Consider the following 22,514-nt stretch of genomic DNA (forward strand, 5'->3'; position numbering starts at 1 on the left):
CACAAGTCACTTACCTTAGCTTACATAGAACACAACAGTACAATTGCTACATTTATATTAGAGGTTAAAAATAACTGTAACACTTTTTAGTTTAAGTATCAATTCTCAGTATTACTAGTGGACAAAGACGAGATCTTTGAGCAATCTTTGATCATCATCTTCAGCTTAACCTCGCGAATGGAAATGCTTGAAGTTTCCGCCAACCCGACTCTACATCATAACTTTTCAATCCAGATGGATTTGGCAACCATAACTGCATCCAAAATGGTGAAAAGCCTTGGAGTAATGATTGATGACCAACTAAACTTCTCTGACCACATTTCTAGAACTGCTTGATCATGCAGATTCGCACTCTATAACATCTCCTTGTTCAAGCTCTTGTTTTCACCAGACTGGACTATTTCAACTCTCTAATAGCCGGACTTCCAGCTAACCCTATCAAACCTCTTCAGCTGCTTCAAAACGCAGCAGCACGAGTGGTCTTTAATGAACCTAAAAGAGCACGTCACTCCGCTACTCATCCGTTTGCACTGTCTGCCAGTTGCTGCTCGCATCAAATTCAAAGCTCTGATGTTTGCTTACAAAGCAACTTCTGGCTTTGCTCCTTCTTATGTGCTCTCACTTCTGCAGATTTATGTGCCCTCTAGAAACTTGCATTCTGTGAATGAACGTTGCCTTGTGGTTCCATCCCAAAGATGGAAGAAATCACTTTCACGAACTCTTGCGTTAAATCTGCCCAGTTGGTGGAATGAACTCCCTAACTGCATCAGAACGGCAGTCACTCGCTATCTTTAAAAAACGACCAAAAACTCAACTATTTAGTTTCCACTTTCCTTCCAATTGCCTCTCTGGCTCCACCACTAACTGTACTACAAAAAAAAAAAAAAAAATTACTAATGTTTTTGCTTCTTACACTTCACATACCTGAAACTTGCCTACAGCACTTATTCATTGTTGCTCTTATAGTTGTGTAAATTGCTTCCTTGTCCTCATTTGTAAGTCGCTTTGGATAAAAGCGTCTGCTAAATGACTAAATGTAAATGGTACAAGCCACCTCAAGTGAAGCGTTTTTCTTTCTTTTTTTTTTCAGTCATTGCAAATCATTGCAAAGCAAAGTGGCTGAAATTACTTCGCTTGGCAGGGTGCACCCTTAGGGTGAGGAGCTCAATACTCCTGCAAAAGGCAAGTAATTTCAGCTGCTTTTATCACTGCTCACTGCCACTGCTCCTCCACACTGAGAGAAGCCAGTTGAGGTGACTTGGGGATCTGTTTAGATGCCTTCTGGATGTCTACCTAGCAAGGTGTTCTGGACTCAGGGGTGGACTTAACCAATAAGCAAGGTAAGCAACCGCTTATGGCCCATTTCCACTGAGTGGTACGGTATGAACCACCTTTTCGGCATGCTTTCGAAAGGGTACGAAACATGAGAAAGTGTACCAAAAAGTGGAGCTACACATACAGCTGAAAGCTGATTGGTTACAGATATATGTCATGAGCTCGTGTGGAGCTAGGCAAAATGAAAACAAAGAAACCGCCATGTTTTAAATACACAGTCGAGACATTACACCGTAATACTATATGCATATAATAATGAGCCATAGTCAACCCCAGCTAAAATAAACGTTGTTGTTGTATTGATGTACAGACACAAAACCAAGAAGAACAAAATCTGCCGTTTCCTGTTGTTTGACGAGGTTGTCTAAAAGTGCGAGCGGTTGTTGCTTTATTCCAGGAGCTCATGATTGCATCTATATTTGATATAATGAACTGAGATGATAAGAATAACATGTGTGTGATTAGTGTAGTGTCTCTATCATCCTATCTTTTCAGAAAGAAAAGGACAAACACGAGAGTTAACCACGAACAAAAAAAGTAGAAGCCCGACAAAACACATGGAGCAAATTGTTTCATCACAAACAAACTGCGATTATATAAAATAAATAAAATAAATGCAACATATGAACAGATACAGACTCTTACAGTCACAAATAGGTTACCAACTGCAGAAAAACTACACACTAGTGTTGGAGTACTCGACCGTGGACTCGAACTCGAGTCCAGTTTTGATTGGACTCAGACTTGTCTCTGTAAACTTTTACTCGGACTTGGACATAAAAACATCACCAGTCCAGTCGAGTCCACATCATTCACAACACAAATAAAGAGATTAAACATAAATAAATAGCAGCATGAAACTATAACAAGAATAACAAGTTTTGCGCTTTGGCTCTGAGCCAGAGAAAGATGCGTCCAGCGCTTGATTTAGGCCAGGGTTTTTCAAATCCGGACTCCGTAATATTCAAAGTTTGTGTGACTCTTGTAATGACACCCCCCCCCCCATCATCCCACTTCATTTTCCAATGCTTCCCCCTAATGTTTATTCTTTCTATGAAAGTGAAAGTACCATCAACACAGACGATCTCAAGTGACAGAACTGCAAGAGCTGTTCAAGAAAATTGTGCTTTCGCTTTATTTTGGCTTGAAAGCACGTTAAAATTAATAAAGGCTAAAAACGTCTGCAATGACTTTCTTTCCATTAAAGCTGTGCATCTATCATCACAACTTCTGAATCAGTGTAGCCTTTGCATGCTGACTGACTTAGTCCGCAAATTCAAGCAATATTATAATCTTTTAAAAAGATAGAATGAGGTTTGTGTAAAACTTAATTTTCAGGTAACATTTTGATGAGAGACTTTGGAGAGATTGAGTGTGCCTGTGTCCACAGTGTAAGTCTGCTGTGTGAGAATAAACATTACAGATTTTGAGTGGTAGAAAATCTGCCCTACATGTTGAATATGCAAGAGAGAATCTGATAATGACACATTTCTGATTTGAAAATAGTCTATATATTTATATGGAGTCAATGACAAAGTGGAGGAATATGTGTGTAGCATAATAATTCATCTCATTTATTTAGAAATTATTCAGAATTATGCATAATTTTATTCTGATGTCATCACTGTCTTTTGAACTGAGGACCATGACCTATCCTCAATATAATATTTTTTATGAATAACTATATTAAAATATTTAGATTCATTTTCAACAAATAAAAGTTATTATTATTATTATTATTATTATTATTATTATTATTATTATTATTATTATTATTATTATAAGTATTATTGTACAATTAATATTCTAAATAAATAACATAAATTTGTCCTAAATGTTACTGGAACACAGACACAACTGGAGTGTGTCATTTCTCACGTGTTTCATTTCTGGAGTGTGTCATTAAGCTCATTTAAGAAGTCTTTTGCAAGAATATTAATTCATTTGCCAATTCCATAAGATACAAAAAAATATGTTTTACAGAATTATCTGTGGGCTGCATGGTAGCACAGTGGTGCACTGTCGCCTCACAGCAAGAAGGTTGCTGGTTCGAGCCACGGCCGGGTCAGTTGGTGTTTCTGTGTGGCGTTTGTATGTTCTCTCCGTGTTGGCGTGGGTTTCCTCCAGGAGCTACGGTTTCCACCACAGTCCAAACACATGCGCTATAGGGAATATGATAAACTAAATTGGCCGTAGTATATGAGTGTGTATGAAGGTTTCCCAGTATTGGGTTGCAGCTGGAAAGGCATCCGCTGTGTAAAACATATGCTGGATAAGTTGGTGTTTCATTCCGCTGTGGTGACCCCTGATTAAATAAAGGGACTAAGCCAAAAAGAAATTTAATGAATGAATCAGAATTATCTGTTGTCTTTTTAGATCTTAATCATAACCTGTTTTAGGCCTAATCTTACCTCCCTGACTCGGCATCCCTCCTTTTTGCTTGATAGCATGTTTAGATAAAATAAGATCATCATCCTGTTAAGTTTCGTATTGAATTTAAAATATTACTTCTCACCTAAAAAGCTCTAAATAATCTAGCTCCTGTTTATCTAGCCAACCTTCAATCTCGCTATAATCCAGCTCGCTCTTTAAGATCTCAAAACTCAGGGCTTCTGGTAGTACCCAGAATAGCAAAGTCGAGTATGGGAGGTAGAGCCTTCTCCTTTATGCCTCCTAAACTCTGGAATAGCCTTCCTGATAATGCCCGAGGCTCTGACACACTCTCTCAGTTCAAAACTAGATTAAACACCTATCTGTTTAGTAAAGCATACACTCAATGCATCACTTAGCCGGTTTCCACACAAGTTTCTACATCTTGTTTATATACACTATGAACAGCAGCTACGCTAATTAATCTTTTTATTCTCTATTTCCACCTGAGGATACTGTCGCCACTGGCTTGCATGGTTCAGGATCTGAAAAGCTACTCATCGATGAATTTGCTCTTTAGTGTTTGGACTCTGAATAATGACTTCAAACCACACTGAACTGAGCTAAACTGAACTGAACTTAAACACTAAAAACTGAACTACCCTGATCCAGTTACTATGACGATATTTACATTGTAAAAGCGCTTTGCAAATAAAGCTGAATTGAATTGAATTGAATCCTATTGTTTTTTAAATCCACTTGCAATCCATGGCACTCACTGTGCCGACACTTCAGCATGAAAGGCCGTTACAAAGGTTTCAGAATGCATGAGTGCTGCTTATTTTTCGACGTGTCCCACAGTTGCAAAAACTTCTTTCCAAGTAATTTAAATGTACACTTGCTTTATTAAAATGAAAGAATGTCCAAGACAAAGCTAATAAGTTTCTTATGAGTAAATGTACTCTAGCAGTGGAATTTACAGGAATTCATCTGAAATCTTGCCTAGGGCTCCAAATTGGTTAGGGCCAGGCCTAATGATCAAGCTGGATAATTGTGTGCACTCCTGCTTTAACACACTGCAGCAAAGCAATCATTTGAATAGATGAAGATGTAGACCTCACGGAAAAGAAAACTTGATATAGAAAATAGACAGTTCAAAGCTAAATGAACAGATAAGTATGTGTTCATTTTGCTACAAGCCAGCTCGAATCAGTGACCTTCTTGCTGTGAGGCGATTGTGCTTACCACTGCGCCACCGTGCTGTCTTTGATACATTTTATGGATGTTTATTAAAAACAAGTTATGTAATATTAGTTGTTTCATACCTTTGATCTTAATAAAAAATTAAGATTTGGACCATTTAATGTAGATAATGAGAACTCTGTTTTAGGCTATCACTAACAGGCGAACCCAGATCATCAGCCTAGAAATCTGCGCTGGACTTATTCAGTCTCATTCCCTCTGGGTTTAATTTGCACCCAATCGCCCCCATTATTTATTCACTCTTTGTATATTTAGAACAAATTTCTTCTGACTGTTAATTCCCTGTTAAGACAACAGCGAAGCCAAATGGTCTCTCATTGATGAACCTTTATGTTCTGTGCAGATCTGGGTCAGCCGGCATGGATATGGTTTCATTTCCCACAATGGGGCTTATAACCGAGTTCTCTGGAATTAATGTTAATAAAAATGCATTGTTGCCTTGGTAATGTAAGCGTAATTTAAACAGAAGACATGTGAGAAAGTGGTATGAGATAATTGTCAAACGTGCGAGTCTTGTAAAATAATAAAAGTTCTACATATATCCTCCTATTTTCATTTTCATTTTAAGCAAGCTAACAAAAAAAATAATAAATCCAATGCATTTTGTAAAAATGTGTCAAAAGTTTAAAATATTAAATTAACAGTTGAATTGTTAGTTGAAAATTTTATTTGATTTATTATTATTATTATTATTATTATCATTTTATTATTATAATTTTCAATCGTTTTTAACTTAGGTTGCACCATGGCTCAGTGCTTAGCACTGTTGCCTCACAGCAAGAAGGTCACTGGTTCGAGTCCCGACTGGGCCAGGAGTGTTTCTGTGTGGAGTTTGCATGTTCTCCCAGTGTTGGCGTGGGTTTCCACCGGGTGCTCCGGTTTCCCCCACAGTCCAACACATGCACTATAGGAAAATTGAATTTACTAGGATGGCAAAGGTGTGTGAGTGTATGTGTGAATGAGAGTGAATGGGTTGCGGCTTTAAGGGCATCCACTGCGTAAAACATATGCTGGACTAGCTGGCGGTTCATTCTGCTGTGGCGACCCCTGATAAATACGGGAGTAAGCCACAAGAAAATTAATAAAGGAGTTATAAGACTGTCTGAACTCGACTTGGACTCGGATGTTAAGGACTCGGACTCAAGTCCGACTCGACCCCTTTTGGACTCTGACTTGGACTTGTATTCGACTGGTTAAGGACTTAGTCATGACTTGGACTCGACAAAGGTGAACTGGACCCCAACGCTACTTCACATAGCATACATTTATTCCTTATTTGGTTAAAAAACAACACAACATAGCAACATAGCCCACAGTCAGTGCAAACCTCTCATCTGTATTTTTAATCTTCACCAGCACATGTAACCTCTTGTTAGAAAGTAATTCTGTCATTCCCAGTTTATAATAGTCCAAAAGGTGATGATAATAGTTAAAGATGGCAGTTTGTTCATGTTTTAGGTTGCTGAAACAATCATTTGCTCCTTTGCTTTTTGCCCGCATCTCTTTTGTTTTTTCATACTTCACTCTCTCATTTGTCCTTTTCGGAAAGGAACGGATGTAAGAGGCACTTCAATAATCATGCATACGTTATTATCATCAGCTCAAGAAGTTTGTTATTTCAAACATAGACGTGCACACAAGTGACTGCGAGCACTCTGGAGAAAGTGAAACCACTCGTGCTTTATATGGCCTCATGAAAACAGCAACAGGACATGGCAGATTTTGATTTATTACATTTCAAATACATTAAATAACCACTCTCAGAAATAATGGTACGTGAGCTGACACTGGGGTGGTACCTTTCAAAAAGGTACAAATTTGTACCTCAAGGGTACATATTAGTACCTAAAAAGTACAAAAGTGTTCCTTTTAAAATATTTAGGTACCAGTATGGACCCTTTAAGTACAAATGTGTACCTTTTGAAAAGGTACCACCCCAGTGACAGCTGCATACCTTAATTTATGAAAATGTACGATAAAATAAAAGCCTTAACATATGCTACACGTTTGTTTTACAAGCTTTGGAGAAATAATATAAATTCTGCTATTAAGTAATAGGTCGGCTGCGTTTAAAATGGAATATATTATTTTAAAGAGCACTGTCTAGAAAACGCAATTGTCAATCTGAAGATGGCTAAAACTGTACTGTGAAAAATACTTTAAAAGCAAATTAAGAAAGATGATTTAAATGTTTTTTTTTTTTTTTTTTTTTTTATCATTCCAAGTTTAAATCTTGGAACATTAAAAATGACACAACCAGAAACTATGCTTCTAACTACAGCTCAAGTGGTGTGGTTGTAAGTGTGCAAGTTTGAGATGCAGTTTAGGAATGTTCATTGACATTTTCGCAAACAATTTTTTTTTTTTGTGCTGAATTGAAACAAACTATTTAAGTTGAACATTATTCAAATTCATTTGTCTGTTAAAATTCAACCCATATACATTGTTTGCATCCATTTTTCCAGTTTAGTACACTCAAAAAGTAATTTCCAGTTAAATTCAATTGTGGGCAACTTTTCATAACAAAAACAGTTCCAAAGCAGTTTTAAGAAGAAACCACCTCTCACTAAAAGTAAGCCTGAGAATAAACAAAACATCGAAAATAAAACCTGAAAAATGAACCAAGCCACAAAACCCACTAGCTGAAACTTCAATAGTAGCAGAAATCCTTTTGCGCTTCACATACTACACCTTTGTTCATGTGTGTCATCATGGATAAAAGGAAATACCTACAGGTTAACAGAAAATAAGAAAATGATGGAGATTTTGTGGGTTACTCTGACATCTCACTTCCTCGCAGTGTGAATAACTGATATCGGCTTAGTCATGACTGTGGTTTCTGAGTGTTTTTGCTCCCGCACAGATAGCATCTGCCACACATGATGATTAAATGAGGGATTCTGTGCATATCATCCATCTTAACTATCTTTCCCTTACATGTGAACTTCCATGCTGTCAACAAGCTACTCATCAAGCAACTAAACAATGTTCACGTTGGTTATATAAGAATCAGAAAGTCTCAGTGCTCTGACTGTGACAGCGGAAGTAAGTAGGATGTGAAATGTGGTTTTATTTAGCCTTAGTTAGTTAGTAGATCACAGATATGTGCAAAAAAAGATTTGCATGTACTGAATGCTTAAAGTAATTATAGTAGTTTAAGCCAAAATTCTACGTTTCTTTTGTGTTCTTCAGAAGATGTTTTCCTTTTCACGGAAGAAAAAAAAAATATATATATGATGTCATTAATTATGTTTCCATCCAAAGATGAAAATTAAATTTATATGCAATACTGGAATATTGCATAAAAGGTGCGTGAATTAGCGTTTCCATCCAATGAGTAAAAGAGAACAAAAGGGTCACTTCGTGATAAACTGGCACCAAATTTCATAAGTAAAAACTGAATTTACTTTTTAAATGACCTTCCGTGCAGTGTTTAACATAGTGAATGAAAACATCCTGCTGAGGTTTAGATCTGAAAGTGCACCGTGTTTAAAATTATTGATTCTTTAACAAAATGACTGACTCCAAGTGGAATAAATAAATCGTGTTGGGTTCAGATCTTTTGCTTGAATGTTTTAACATCAATAATGTACATCACCAAATTTCACCGAATCCAGTAAAATGCGAATGCGCCTTTCTCTTTAGACACTAGGCAGCTAAGGTACTTGAACAGAGGCCGCTGTCAACTGACTGACTGATTAACTGACCCCTCCTTTCCTAAATCCAACCAATAGTGTTTTCAAAAGCACAGACTGACCCATGCACCCACTTCCCTAAACCCAACTGTTTAAGCAATCCAGAAGAAGAAAAGTCCTTGCCTGATTTTACCACATTATCACCTTTTTACTTACTTGTTTGTTTTATTTTTTGGCCTCTGTTTTCGTCTTACCCAATTTCTGGAACCGGTCTTTGCCTGACTCAAACCCCCTCGACATACATGGCATGCTAACTGGACAAACTGGTAGCAGGATAGCCTTCCATACTGAGATAAGCAGTCAGCTAGTAAGCTTGAAAAAGAATGGCGTTATACCACCAGCATAGTGTTAGTTTTAAAGGCAAAATGCAGCCATTCGTACTTCTGGCTATATAAGTTATGATCTACAGGAGCATAGGGTTACGTTTTCAGAATGAGATAATGTTGCAACTATAACACTAGTGTTTTCAAACTAAAAATGTGTCTTTAGCATTTTTAAAATGTTCTGTTTTCACAGGTAAATTATGCTGGAGTAGTGTAGATGCCCAAACAAAATAACTAAATTTTTACATTTTAAAATGAATGTTAAAATTAAAAAAAAAAAAAAAAAAGTTGCAGAGACTTTCAGTGTGTTTACTTTTGTACTGCACAGGTGGGCATTAGTACCTTTAGGGTACACTTTTGTACCTTTGGTTCACTTTTAGTTCACCTTTATGGTACTATGTGTTACACATTTGTACTTTTTAGGTATTTTTAGGTATTTTGAAGAGGTAACACCCCAGACCCACATTTATTTACCTTTAAGTCTATGATTTAGCAGCTTTTGCTGTTTTATTTTTTTATTTTTCTCTTTCTTTTAGTTTTTATAGTTTAGACATTGTGGAAGGATCACTAAAAAATTATACTCAAGTAAACGTACCATTACTTGCCCAAAAATGTAGTGCAAGTAGAATAAAAGTATATGTTGAAAGTATTACTCAAGGAATGAGTGAAAAGTTGTCCTTTAAAAGTACTCAAGAGTAATGATGTGTTGTAGTGTATGGGATGTTGTGCATTTGCTGTAGTTATTGTTTAAGACTATTTGGCGATTTTAGTCTCTAGTTCATTTCGTGTAAAGATTTTGGACATTTTTGGACACTTTCAATGCTTCTACTCTGTTTTCTGCAAAATCCCCATAATAAAAAGTAAAGTGATAATAATAATATTATAATATTATATAATAATAATAATAAATCCCCATAAACAATAATAAGTGACAGCAGGTTGAAAGAAAGAGTGGAGTAAAAGTACAGATACAACACTAAAACGTACTCACGGGGGAGTAAATGTACACATTTTTAAAACTTCTTAATCAAAATTAACAATTCAATTACAGTAGCTTGAGTATTTAGGGACCAAGGCCGTATGATGCATAGGCCTTATTTAATTTGTTCCATTTCAATTTCTTCTTCTTCTTCTTCTTTTAATTCGCTAGAGTGAATCACCATTTTGAGGGTCTAAACATACTCGAAAACTCACCGTAAGGTCGAACATTTACATTTGTTATGGGTTTCAGAAGTGGGTGTGGCAAAGTGGCTAGACAGCGCCACCTACGCAATTTTGATCGATTGGCCCCAGAGCTACATTTCACGCACACATATGAAAATTGGCACACACATTGAACATGCCAATACCTACAAAAAGGTCTCTTGGAGCAAAATCTCAAACCTAAAAGGAAGTCGGATATTTTTAACTTTCTCTGCCAAAAAAGTGCAGTTTTTTTTTTCAATTTCTATGTTATACTTTAACGAACCCCCCCTAGGGTTTTATCTGATCTGCATTTCTTGTTTAAAGAACTTGGCGATGTTAAATTGGGAAGATCATCAAAGGGCGTGTCCGTGGTGGCCTTCAACACAAAACAGGAAGTTGTTATAACTCAGGCATGCAGTGTCTGATCTGCCTCAAAGCCCACTCATTTAAAAACAGTCCTGACCTGAACACGTTTACATGCCAATATCCAGTTACAATTATAGCGCCACCTGTTGTCAATGGGAAATGGCATGTCTTACACTGTAACAAACTTCTAGAAATATTTTTAGATCAAATCCATGTTTCATTAGTTTAATCCAAAGGCCTTTGTGATGTGAAATTGTGAAGATTTTGAGTTTTTGTTAAAGGTGGTGGACTGACAAAGTTGAGTGTTTCGCCATGGAGGAGGAAGTTCTTATAACTTCTTATAAGTTATTATAACTTATGACACACAATGTCTGATCTGCCTGAAAATTCACATGAGATTCCTCTCCTTAAGGCATCTACATGTCAATATTCAGTTACAGTCATAGCGCCACCTGCTGACAGCAGAAGGTTTGGCATTAATCAGCAATTTTCTCATTTTTAAAAAAATATATATTTATCAGCTTAAATTATTATCGTTCACTGTTCTTTGTCATGGTCATCATGCGATGGTGACCACAGGTCCCTTTCATCGCTGCTTGCAGCTTTAATTGTAATTTGTTTCTTTACACTACTGTTAAGATACCATACACGGGCAGATCAATGCATTCAACACTATATCGCCCACACAATCCATGCTTTTGTTTACACCATTTTTTGTTTGCACAATGTTTCCAAGTTGGTCACACATACGTTTTTTTTTTTTTTGGTTGCTGTTTCCATCACACATTTCTTATGTGATACTTCTTGAGCTGCTTCAAATATTCAGTTAGTTGGCATGTTCATATGATTCAAACTGAATCATATGACTCAGGTTTGGGTCATTTTACAATTACCATGGAATAATAAATAAAAAATGACGACTAATTTTGACAATTTAATTTATTATGGTTTAATTAAAGTGCCAGCGGAAATTTACAGGAGCAAACACTCATGGAATAAACAAATCCTCAGTTTGATGTCACATTTACTTAAATTAACCTATGTTCTCGTTTCCACTGAACACAGAGGAGTGCACGCTTGTGAAACACAGCTGACTAAAGGAACCGTGATGTTAGCTTATATGATTCAATCTGTGTAAGCTGAGGCTTTTGAAGCCATGCTAGTTTAGGCACAGCATATGATATTTTGACACATAAGTCATTCTTCATATGAATCCAATTAAGATTCGTTTGAAAGTTTGACAATTGTGACAATACAAAAATACAACATAGTAACAATTCAGAGACATAACTTAACAAAAATGTGCTAGATTTAGAATTAGCCTACAACATTTTATTTTTATTTTTTGTCACTTACTGGCTTACTCTTTCCTTAAATTTATTTACTTTACAAATGGTTTATTTTATTTCATATCTATCTATCTATCTATCTATCTATCTATCTATCTATCTATCTATCTATCTATCTATCTATCTATCTATCTATCTATCTATCTATCTATCTATCTATCTATCTATCTATCTATCTATCTATCTTTATTTGTATTTTTTGAGAAAGAAAATAAGTCTACAACATTTTCAAAGTAGATTATTAATAAATATCCTTATGGTATTCTTATTAGTAATCCATTCATTCTTTCGTTTTCTCTACATAGCACACAAGTATCCTCCAATTATTTCTGCAAAAAAAGCCACAATACATCCTGAGGGTGAGTAGATAATCAGATTTATAATTTTGTTGTGTACCAGTCCTACATATAATGCAACCAAGCCAGTGTCTGTGTAATTTCTTAATAAAGAGTTTTGATAATCTTTAAGGTGAAACTGAAGTCCCACAGAAGTACTCTGAACCTCAGATGTTAACTGCTGTTTCTCACTTCCTACAGATCCCCGCAACGACCTTCACTAGCTGCCTGCCAGCTCAGGAAACAACGTCCCCAGAGCTGCAGCAGTTTAACAGCTAATAAAACTCAGTCTGGTTTGCGGTTTACTTTGCTGCTATGAGATACTGATGCAACTGAATGAAAAACATAGTGACATTCACCAAAGACCAAAGAGGAAACAAACAACCACACTAGATAGGATGGTTTGACTTCAACAGAACAAAGCAAAAAAATAATAATTATTTAGAATTAGCAACAGCATTAAAGGCAGGTAAGGGACAAAGCATGATAATAGAGACACAATGAGAGGCTAAAATAGCAGAGAGGATTAGGTCAACTGCAACAACAAAATATGTAGTCAGATTTTTGATGTTTTAAGTCAAATTGTGCCAATCTGATGTAGGTGTTCAGTGATTAAAATTACATACTTTTTAATTTTTTTGTTGGAGGAGGATGAATTTTACCAAATTCATTAATGCAATAAAGGAAAATTGTTTATCTCTCTGCACTATTGTAATTAATTAATTAATTAATATATTTATTTCATGTGAATGAGTATTTGGGTTATATTCAGTAAAAAAAAGAAAAACAGTAAAATAAAATTTAGAAAATTTTATGAAATAGTCGACTGCTCTTCCGGACACTGTTAACATAGGGCTTCCTATTGGCATTGTACAGTTTTAACTGGCTTTTTGTTTTGACAAAGGTTTGTCAAAGCAGCCCTGAGCCCATGTGGTGATATCGCTTATTGATGAATGATAATTCTTGATTAAATATTTCAATACTTTTCTCATGTATTTGTTGGTAAACTGGCAATTCTCGGCCCATCTTTGCTCCTAAAAGACTAGTCCTTTCTTGGATGCTGCTTTTGTATCAAATCTTAATTACAAAACTTGTTGTAAGATAGGTCAAAGTAAATTTAAATTTATTTACTTTCTTTTTTAAATTGTGCTTTCGTTACTGTCCCAACTTTTTCTGATTTGGGGTTGTATGTATTGGTGTCTCGTGACAACAGACAAAATTAGTTATTATATATTTTTTTCTCTTATTTATTTATTTTTCACTACAAGGTGGCCACAAAACTTTTTAAGTACGTTAAGAGCTTGATGTCAAAACATATATTAAGATTGGTAATAATGTTCTAAAGCATTTGTAAGTAGCAAATGGGAACACAGAAATATTGTCCATCTCAGAATGCTTTTCCTAAATATAAAGAGATCCATCTTATGTTCAAATTATCTGAATGTCCTCAGATGCCTGATGATGATGAGAACAAGGATCTGAATATTATTGTATCATCTGTGTCTGAACCACTACTTCCTGCCAAAGCAGGGCAGAAATGAAACCCATTTAGCCCAGTCCTGAAGGCATGTCATGTGACCAGAAGTGGGGGAGGGGAAGCAAGGTTATGGTATTTAATTAAATATTATGAGGGCAGTAAATAATAAAGCCCACAGATACATCATTTATAACAAGCACTAATAGCCTCATAAAAACAATAAGAGTAAATATTGATTTAATGTTGATTTAAAGGGAATTTAGGTTACCCCTCTATTTTCAGATTTATTATGAATCATTTGTGTCTCCAGAATGTGTTTGTAAAGTTTCAGCTTAAAACACCCATCATATTTTTCATTTTACCTTTAAAAAGATTCTGTTTTATACATTTTTGCACTAGGTGGCGGTTTTGCTGTTCTGCACCGCAAGGCTAGTCCTCCCCCCTTAATCTCCTCCCTCGGCTGCGTCAGACAATAAACAGACATAAAGGAAGCTGATCTCATGTAGTGTTTGTGAGAAATACTACAGTAAGAACTTTTCTTATAATTATTTGATACATTTGCTGTAAGTTACAACGTCAATGTCGTTACAAAGTTCACGCACACACCGTGAGAAACCGTGAGGCCTCGAAAGGTGAATTGCATTATAGCGAGGGGCCATTTATTAAAAAAAAAAAAAAAAAAAAAAGAAAAGAAAAGAGAGTAGCATTTTTAGGAGGTAGACAAGAAAAGTATAGAGGATTATTTACAGTATGTAATGGCTTTTTGAAATTACCTACTACTATTAGCTACTAATAAATAATAGCTTTTCCTTCCATTCTGCATGTCTCTAGTTTAAAAGAAGGAACTCTCCACAAAAAAATGCCAATCTTGATAATGCCATTGTGATTTTTAAAGAGAAAATTTGAAAAATACAGCTGAAAGCAATGGATTTTGGAATCAAGTATGTTAGCATCAAAGTAACAAGCTAAGCATCAGAACATAATTGTCATTCATTTAGGGCTATTAGTATTAAGTAAATATTTATTGATGACACAGACTTTGCCAGTCTATACCAAGAAATGCCCATTCAAAATACGTAGCCCCATATACATTTCTGGTGATTGCGAATTATGTAGCCAGATGTACGTATGGCTGCATTTCGTCTTTAAAATGAACGCTATGGGGTGGTATGATTTTTTTACCTCCATATGGACGGCTTTTCCACACTTACTAGTTTGTTCTGTAGCTCACCATGTATGTTGGCAGACTTGAGACACAGACAGGAGTTGACCACGATGGCAGGGTTTGAGTCAGAGAAGAACGGTTCCAGAAAGCGGGTAAGACAAATTAGAAGCCAAAAAAATAAAATAAAATAAATAAGTAAATAACAGGGTGAAAATGAGGTAAAATCTAAAAACATGGTAAAAATCAGGCGAGGACTTTTCTTTTTCTGGGTTGCTTTTTAAAACTGTTGATTGGGTTTAGGAAAGTAGGTGGGCGGGTCAATCTGTGCTTTTAAAAACACTATTGGTTGCGTTTAAGGAAGGAAGAAGGTGGGTCACAATCAGTCAGTCAGTTGACAGCGGCCTCTGATGGATTTATATGTGAACAGCAGGCGTGAATGGCACTTGCAAAATATATTTGAGATCTCAAAAAGCCTACACAGCGGCCTCTGGTGGATTTGTGAAAACAAAAACTGCAAAAAAATTAACTCCTGGAACGCATTTGGTGCTCTCCAGAAATATATAATGGTACATTTTCAGAAAGAGCCTGGGTTGACCAATACTTTTACCGTATTAATATTCAGTAAAAAGTATTTTATGGTCATTCAGTGGAACAGATATGTTTATAATGAAACAGCATACTTACTGTATTCAAACCTCTACATATAAAAAATCTAAATGTCTTGTATGAATTTAAGTGTCCACTTTTATTTTTTTTCATGGTGTTAAATATAAGCATAAACGACATATATAGTCTTTAAAAAAAGTATGAAATTCATGTTTTTTTTTTTAATCTCAGAAACATTTTATTTATTTATCCTCATCACAGAGTAATTTCTAAATATTATAGTACATTTATTTATAAACCACATACTTGATGAGTCCTTATCAACATTACATCTCACACATAATATTACTTAACAGGAATTAAATCATCTGACATTGCTTCCTCCACGATTAAGAAATGATCCATGTACTGGAACTGAAGCAACAGTTTTTTTCTTCAGTCTAAGTGTTGGCCTTTGAACTCACATTTATGTGGTAACGATTTAGCTTGAGAGCAAGAATTGTCCTGTGTATTTTTGTGATGAGATTGAAAAACAAGATAGACAGAAACAGAGTCAGGCATTGAGACTAAAAGACAAGATAATCGATCTCGATAGCAATGAAAGTGTGCTGTGCTTTTTCGTATCTGTGGGAAAGTTATCTTAACCAGCGATGAATCATCAACATCCCCATTGCTAATAACATCTTCACCTCAAAAACGTGATTCAGACTTTTCAAAGAACTGAAGAAAATAAATACACCAACGCATACTTTCACATCATAATGTGTAAATAAGTGTTGTGAATCTAGGCTGTATATACACTATTTACAGGTATCGAGAGAATAATAGGTGCGGTGATGACGGTTATTTCTTGTCGACGATCCTGCTAACTGAAAATGGAGGCATGGATTTCTTTATCCCGACTTTTCTGCGGACACACACAGATCAAAAGTCAAAACGAATCACATATAAAAACGGCACAATCTTATTCTGCTAAACTAAATACCACACAACAAAAACTTACTGTAAAATTTTATCCTTCACTGAAGGCTCTGTCAAGGAAAAGATGGAAGCACAATTATTTTCTTAATGTTTACCGACATATCTACGAGCTCACATTAGCATCTACTGCTAGCATCTACTAGCATCAATTCATGTTTGCTTACTTTTACGCTTACAGCACTTTTTCTTGCAGCAGATTTGCACCACACAGATTAGCACGAACAATCCTAAGATCCCAAATGCAACGGCTATCCCAATGGATTTTGTTGTGGAGCTATCTGGAAAAAGGACATTACACAAACACCACTTTGAATTACACAATTACATTTATAGTAATAAAAAAAAACTGCACAAAAAAGTAACACTTGATTTAAAGGGGTGTTCAGAAGTTTGTCATGGAACCTTTATAATTATGACATGATGTCATGAATGTGAATGAGATTTTATGCTTACTTATGACAACTGTCATTGAGTGTCATTTGCTCAGTTATGTCATTTTAACTGCAAAGATAAACTTGACATAATAAATACATCCCAAATCTTCGTCATAAATATGTCATAAACATGATTGTCCTGAGGCATTATTATTGTGACAATTGTCTTAAACATCCCCTTTAAGTAAAGTGTTACCAATAATTACAGTACATAAATGCAAAGCACCATCAAATTAAATTGCATGCTGTAATACTATTACTCCCAATTCACACAGGGCATTGGTATCAGCGTCAACGCTTCCCGTTCACTTTGAATGGGTGACATCCTTTTGTTAACTTGTAGTTTTTCTCCTTCCAAACTCCCAATAAACTCTCTAAATTTTATGAACAGGCTCTTCTGGCATGGAAATTATGTTTCTCTCACAATTTCTCCCCTGCACAAAGTAAAGCTATGGAACAACGAAAGCATCTTAGTGAAGAATAAATAGATTTTTTATAAGAATTGGCATTAAAAAGATATTAATTATCTTTGTGATTTATTTGATCCACAAGGGAACTTCTATTCATATGGTGATTTTATGTTTAAATATCATTTCCCTGTTTTTCATAAAGAATTTTCTACTGTGATTAAAGCCATACCTAATGCCCTTGCTCATTTAATGAAACGCCACTTGTCATTTGAAGTAATTGTCAAAAAAGATCCAAAATCAAAAGTTGAAGACAAATGCATTTACGATCTAAAATGTAGTAATTAAAATAAAAGGAACATGTTTCAGTCAAAGAAAAGAATCACTCCGAGGGGAAAATTTATTTGGAATTCTCTAATAGATAAAATTTGTTGGAAAAAAAGCTAGGCCCTTACCTTTCAATATCTAAATACCTTATCTAAATTCGGTAATCCCAACTCAAATTGAGTCTTCTGTAACTCAAGCATCCAATCGATTTGAACTGAATTGTGGGTCCATCAGCGCTGCTTCAGTGGTGTTGCTTGCTGCAGAAGTAATTTCTTTTAAAGCGCTAATGGAAGCATCAGCCAATCAGATTACTTTAAGCAAATACCCCAGCTCAGACAGTAGCCGATTGCAGACTTGGTTTAATTTGCTGACACTGCTATGACGATCGCGTCAGCCCCAACTTCAGACCCGCCTTTCATCAAGCGTTGATGCTGAAGCCCCATTTGAATGGAGTATTGGTGTTATGTCTTTGTGGGCAGCCCTCACTTTTTCACAGGAAGCCCTCACCAGCCCCACGCTTGTCTTGCATGGGAAGACCCCACTTTGAAGTTTTAAAACTTAAAATATTTGTGAAATGAGGATTTGCACATGTGCTGTCAAACAAACATTTTATTTTTATTTGCTGGTGTTTTCTTAAGTTGCAGCATGTTGAGTAGTGATGGGAAGTTCAGTGGTTTGAATCTCGTTCAGTAAGATGAACAAATCTTTTTTCAAGTTATTTTGTTTATTTCGTTCTACTTGCCAAAATATCATTAAAATGTTGTAGGCTGCACCCAGACAAAATTAGCCATCTACAACTAGCCTAAATGTTGATAACACTACAAACAAGTCATAACTACAATGCTAAAAGAAAGACAAAACAATCAATTTCTCAAAGAATCATACATTCGGCTACTGTTATATGCAGATGCATAATATTTAATGATAAGCTAGAGCATTTATAGGTTATACTTTCAATTTAAAGTTTGCAATATGTTTGAAAAAGCCCATTTTAATCAATATTTAGCCTGAGTTATGTTGCGTTTACAAAGTTTTCATCAACAGGTGCCCATAGCGCATGCTTTTTTAATAGTTTTATTTTCAAAGCAATAGACATGAACACCAAGTGTTTCAGCCAATGATGAACTTCCGGTGACTATTTTAAATTTCAAAAGGTTCCTTTTACAACACCAATGTTGTAATGTAATTAAAATATTATCAGTTAAATAGACTTAAGTATCTATTTGATTGTTAAGCATAAAAAGACACTAAAGACCTTTTAAATGTAGGCACTGTCATTAGCCACAGCCTAGCGCAGAAATTCCATCGAAAATACTAGGGTAAAACTATTTTACATATTTTAAAGACATGGTGTGATAAAATATAATTAAATGCAGTGCTTCTTGTTTGGTCTAAGACCCGCTTTATATCGAATTTCAATTAGACAGTAAAGATCACTTTTTTGTTTTTTTAAAGAAATCTTAAGTGAATCGATTTTTGAAATTAATTGTCTGTGCATATACGCCATTGTTCTGAAGCTTTTAAAATGCTTAATTTCTCCTATCAATAGTAACACCATGCAAAAGAGTGCTCTTGTCCAAATACTGACTGACAGAGACCTCTCTACTACGTCTATGGTCATGGATGCTTTGCTCTGAATTTGTTTATTCTTTAGTCTTACTTCATTTTTTTAGCAACACCCATTTTCAACAATTCAATCAGTTACCAAAGAATAAAATCATGCATTACGACTTTAAATGTGGCATACAATTAATTAATTGGAAAACACCACATTAGACAGTGAAACTGACAATATTTCACAAGGGTCTGTTTAGCATGGCTAGTTTAATTTATGACCTCCGAATAGAAAATGCAATCCAGGGGCCTATGTGACAAGAACGCAGGCTGTTACCTAGAGTGCAAAATTAACAAGGGGGCATTCAACACAGCTGGACTTAAATATTTGTTTATTTTTATTTATTAATTTATATAAAAAAGAAAGACTCTTTGTGACTTTGTGTGCCTCCTCAGCATTATTTTGAGTATATTATTTATGCAAATTAACATCCTTCACTCTAAGAAATGCTGGGTTATTTAAACCCAAATTGTATAAAATATAAACTAACCCAAGCATTGGGATAAATTTGGTCATATTAATTAAGTTTCAAAACACTTAACTCAGCAGTTGGTTTAGTCCGTATTATACCCATAATTTGGTTTTAATAACCCAGAATTTTTAGAGTAATTTAGTAGGTTAGACAGGACTGCCAACTTCCATGCATTCCGTTTGAATGTTAGGCCAAAGTTTTGGTTTTTAAATGTCTTTGTTTTGTAGATATTTCCAAAATGGATTAATTTGCAGGCCTTTTGAGGCCTTAATTTTTTCTATGCTTCTGAATCATTTTAAATGATTAAAAATAACACTGTTTACCATGAGGTTTGAATGTGTCATTAAGACGTATTAGAGCTATGTTCAAATACTGCTATTCATTACTGCCAGCTTCTACTTTGTTGGCTTTTTAATAGTTTTTTCAACAGTTAAAGGCAAAAATTCTGATTTCGATATACACAAACTTATCTTCTGACTAAAACACATTATTATTCAACAGTGATGCTAGTCCTGAATGTTTACTGCAACTATATTAGCTTAGCATAACATGTTGCAGTGTTCAACGCAAAATATGCACTGACACGTCACCGACACAGACATAAATTGTTATCAGTTAAAATACATTTAAATCCAGTCATTCAGCATCTATTTTTCATGACCAACTTCAAAAGACATTTGCAATGACTACATAGCTCTTTGAAGTGCTTTAAACCAATCAAAAGTATATTTTGAGAACATAGCCACACTGTGCCAAATTAAGCTCCTTACCCATGATGCCTTTTCCTTTCGTATGATGTGTTCAGAAGAGTTTGTAAACTTAAATCCAGATGATTGTTCTTTTACTCTCAGAGAAGTCTTTTTTTCTGAAACAGTGCTAACTTTCTGTGTCGCTAACTTGCCTGGAGTACATATGTAGACTGTGAAAAGCCATATATATAAAAACTGGTCTGTCTTCATTCTTTTTTTTTTTTTGGCACCACCTGGCCTTCCCTTTTACAAAGGTGCTTCATTTTTACCTGACTGCAAATGTGCATTCTCATTGCTTATCTTATTGGCTGTACCTGTTGTTTTAGCCTTGATGACACTTTTTTTTTTTATCCTTTACAGTCAATGTTTTGTGTCATTGGGACACTGATTAGTCACAGTGTTGTGAGATGTTTCTTTTTTCACTTGGAGACTGTTCTCAGCTGAAATAACTTTCTGTTCTTGTAAATGTGAATTGTGTTACAGAATGTCTTCGCCTCATCTTCTTACATACACCTACAGTTGTCGCCTAACTTAAGGTCACCTGTCTTGTTATGAATCAGATGGGATGACTGTTGTGTGGTGTCTCACACATTACAAGTGCACGCTGTGGTGTTAGAGCGGTTTGTAGGAATATGCATGTGGTGCGAACTGCCCTCTGCTGTTGAGTAGAAGAAATGCAGTAGGCTACAATTCTGCCTCAGAATGCAATAAACTAACCAATAATTCAACAATGCATTGTATGAGATACAAGTGAAATCCTCCAACCAGTTAATTTTCCTTTGGCTTAGTCCCTTTAATTATCAGGGGTTGCCACAGCGGAATGAACCGCCAACTTATCCAGTACATGTTTTACACAGCGGATGCCCTTCCTGCTTTAACCAAGTACTTGGAAACATTCATACACACTCATTTACACACATACACTACGGGCAATTTTGTTTATTCAGTTCACCTATACGGCATGTCTTTGGATCCTGAAGTAACCCATGCGAACACAGGGAGAACATTCCACCTCTACACAGAAATGCCAACTGATCTAGCCGGGGCTCAAACCAGCATCCTTCTTGCTGTGAGGTGATCGTGCTACCCACTGCACCACTGTGTTGCCCACATCCCCCCACTAACACTGGAATAAATCCTACAGTAGTTTATATAAATACTACAGTAATAAAAGTGTTCTCTTGAGATTGATTGTGTGTGTTTTCCTGTAGGGAAACGTTCAAGGCTACAGAAGTAACCCTTCGTTCCCCGAGGAGGGGAACTCCAGTGCTATAAGTGGATTTGATCTTTGTGAAAATCCACGTATGGAAGGTTTCGGATCAGAAGCTGCTTGTCTGAAGAGTATTGAACGGGCCAATGAATGAATGAATTTGCAGTGTAAGCTTGCGCAGGTGTGCTGCAATTTTAATTATCCCAGCATATAAGCACACCTGGAGCGAGCAAACGCTCGTAACCTCGAATGTTCCCCTTCGGTTGGGGAACTCCAATGCTATAAGTGGATTTGATCTTTGTGAAAATCCACGTATGGGAGAACTATGGAAAGTGCCATAATGACTGCACCTTACCAACGCCCCCGATGAGGGGATAGTCAAGCAAGCGTGACGCACCCACATCATGGGAGGCGCGGTCCTCCAACGTGTCCCTGGCCCTAATTTATCCTACTTCAACAGAAGTCTTACGGATTTAGATATATTTTTTGGGAAGTCGTGAGCATCTAGATAATTCTAGGAAAATACGACAGTACGTTGGGAAGCGTGCAATCCCGATAGGAAGGACGCTGCGGAGGCCATCCATTACCCAAGGGGGGATAGATGGTAGAATTTACATATGGACTAGCCCTAAAAAAGGGGGAGTACGCATAGCAAAAAGTGGTTAGCGGAGAGGGAAGACAAGGGTCCACCCAGGGGGGGGGGGACTTAACTGTGGCGGAATAAGAATATGGAATCGCCTAGTGGGAATCACGCATAGCAGGCACCTATACCCAAATCGCGGGCTGACCAGCGGGCAGACCTACAATGTAGTGGGCCAGCAAGTGACTCCTCCGCTGAGTCATTGCTTTG

At 36.1% G+C, this 22,514-nt stretch overlaps 2 long non-coding RNA genes across 2 annotated transcripts; both read right to left on the minus strand.

The window, feature by feature from the left end:
• Positions 1-7,157: 7,157 nt before the first annotated feature.
• On the minus strand, positions 7,158-9,726 carry LOC147840534 (uncharacterized). Its single transcript, XR_015509131.1, has 2 exons — positions 9,136-9,726; positions 7,158-8,950 (listed from the first exon to the last, which is right to left on the minus strand). It is a non-coding gene; the product is annotated as an uncharacterized LOC147840534 (long non-coding RNA).
• Positions 9,727-15,683: 5,957 nt separating this feature from the next.
• Positions 15,684-20,663, minus strand: si:ch211-150g5.4. The gene is given in 4 exon segments (NR_170082.2): positions 15,684-16,376; positions 16,473-16,500; positions 16,615-16,728; positions 20,476-20,663. It is a non-coding gene; the product is annotated as a si:ch211-150g5.4 (long non-coding RNA).
• Between the last annotated feature and the right edge of the window lie 1,851 nt (positions 20,664-22,514).

The sequence above is a fragment of the Danio rerio genome, chromosome 15 (genome assembly GCF_052040795.2).
Source record: "Danio rerio strain M-AB ecotype USA chromosome 15, GRCz13ab, whole genome shotgun sequence".
In the NCBI taxonomy this organism is placed as follows: Eukaryota; Metazoa; Chordata; class Actinopteri; order Cypriniformes; family Danionidae; genus Danio; species Danio rerio.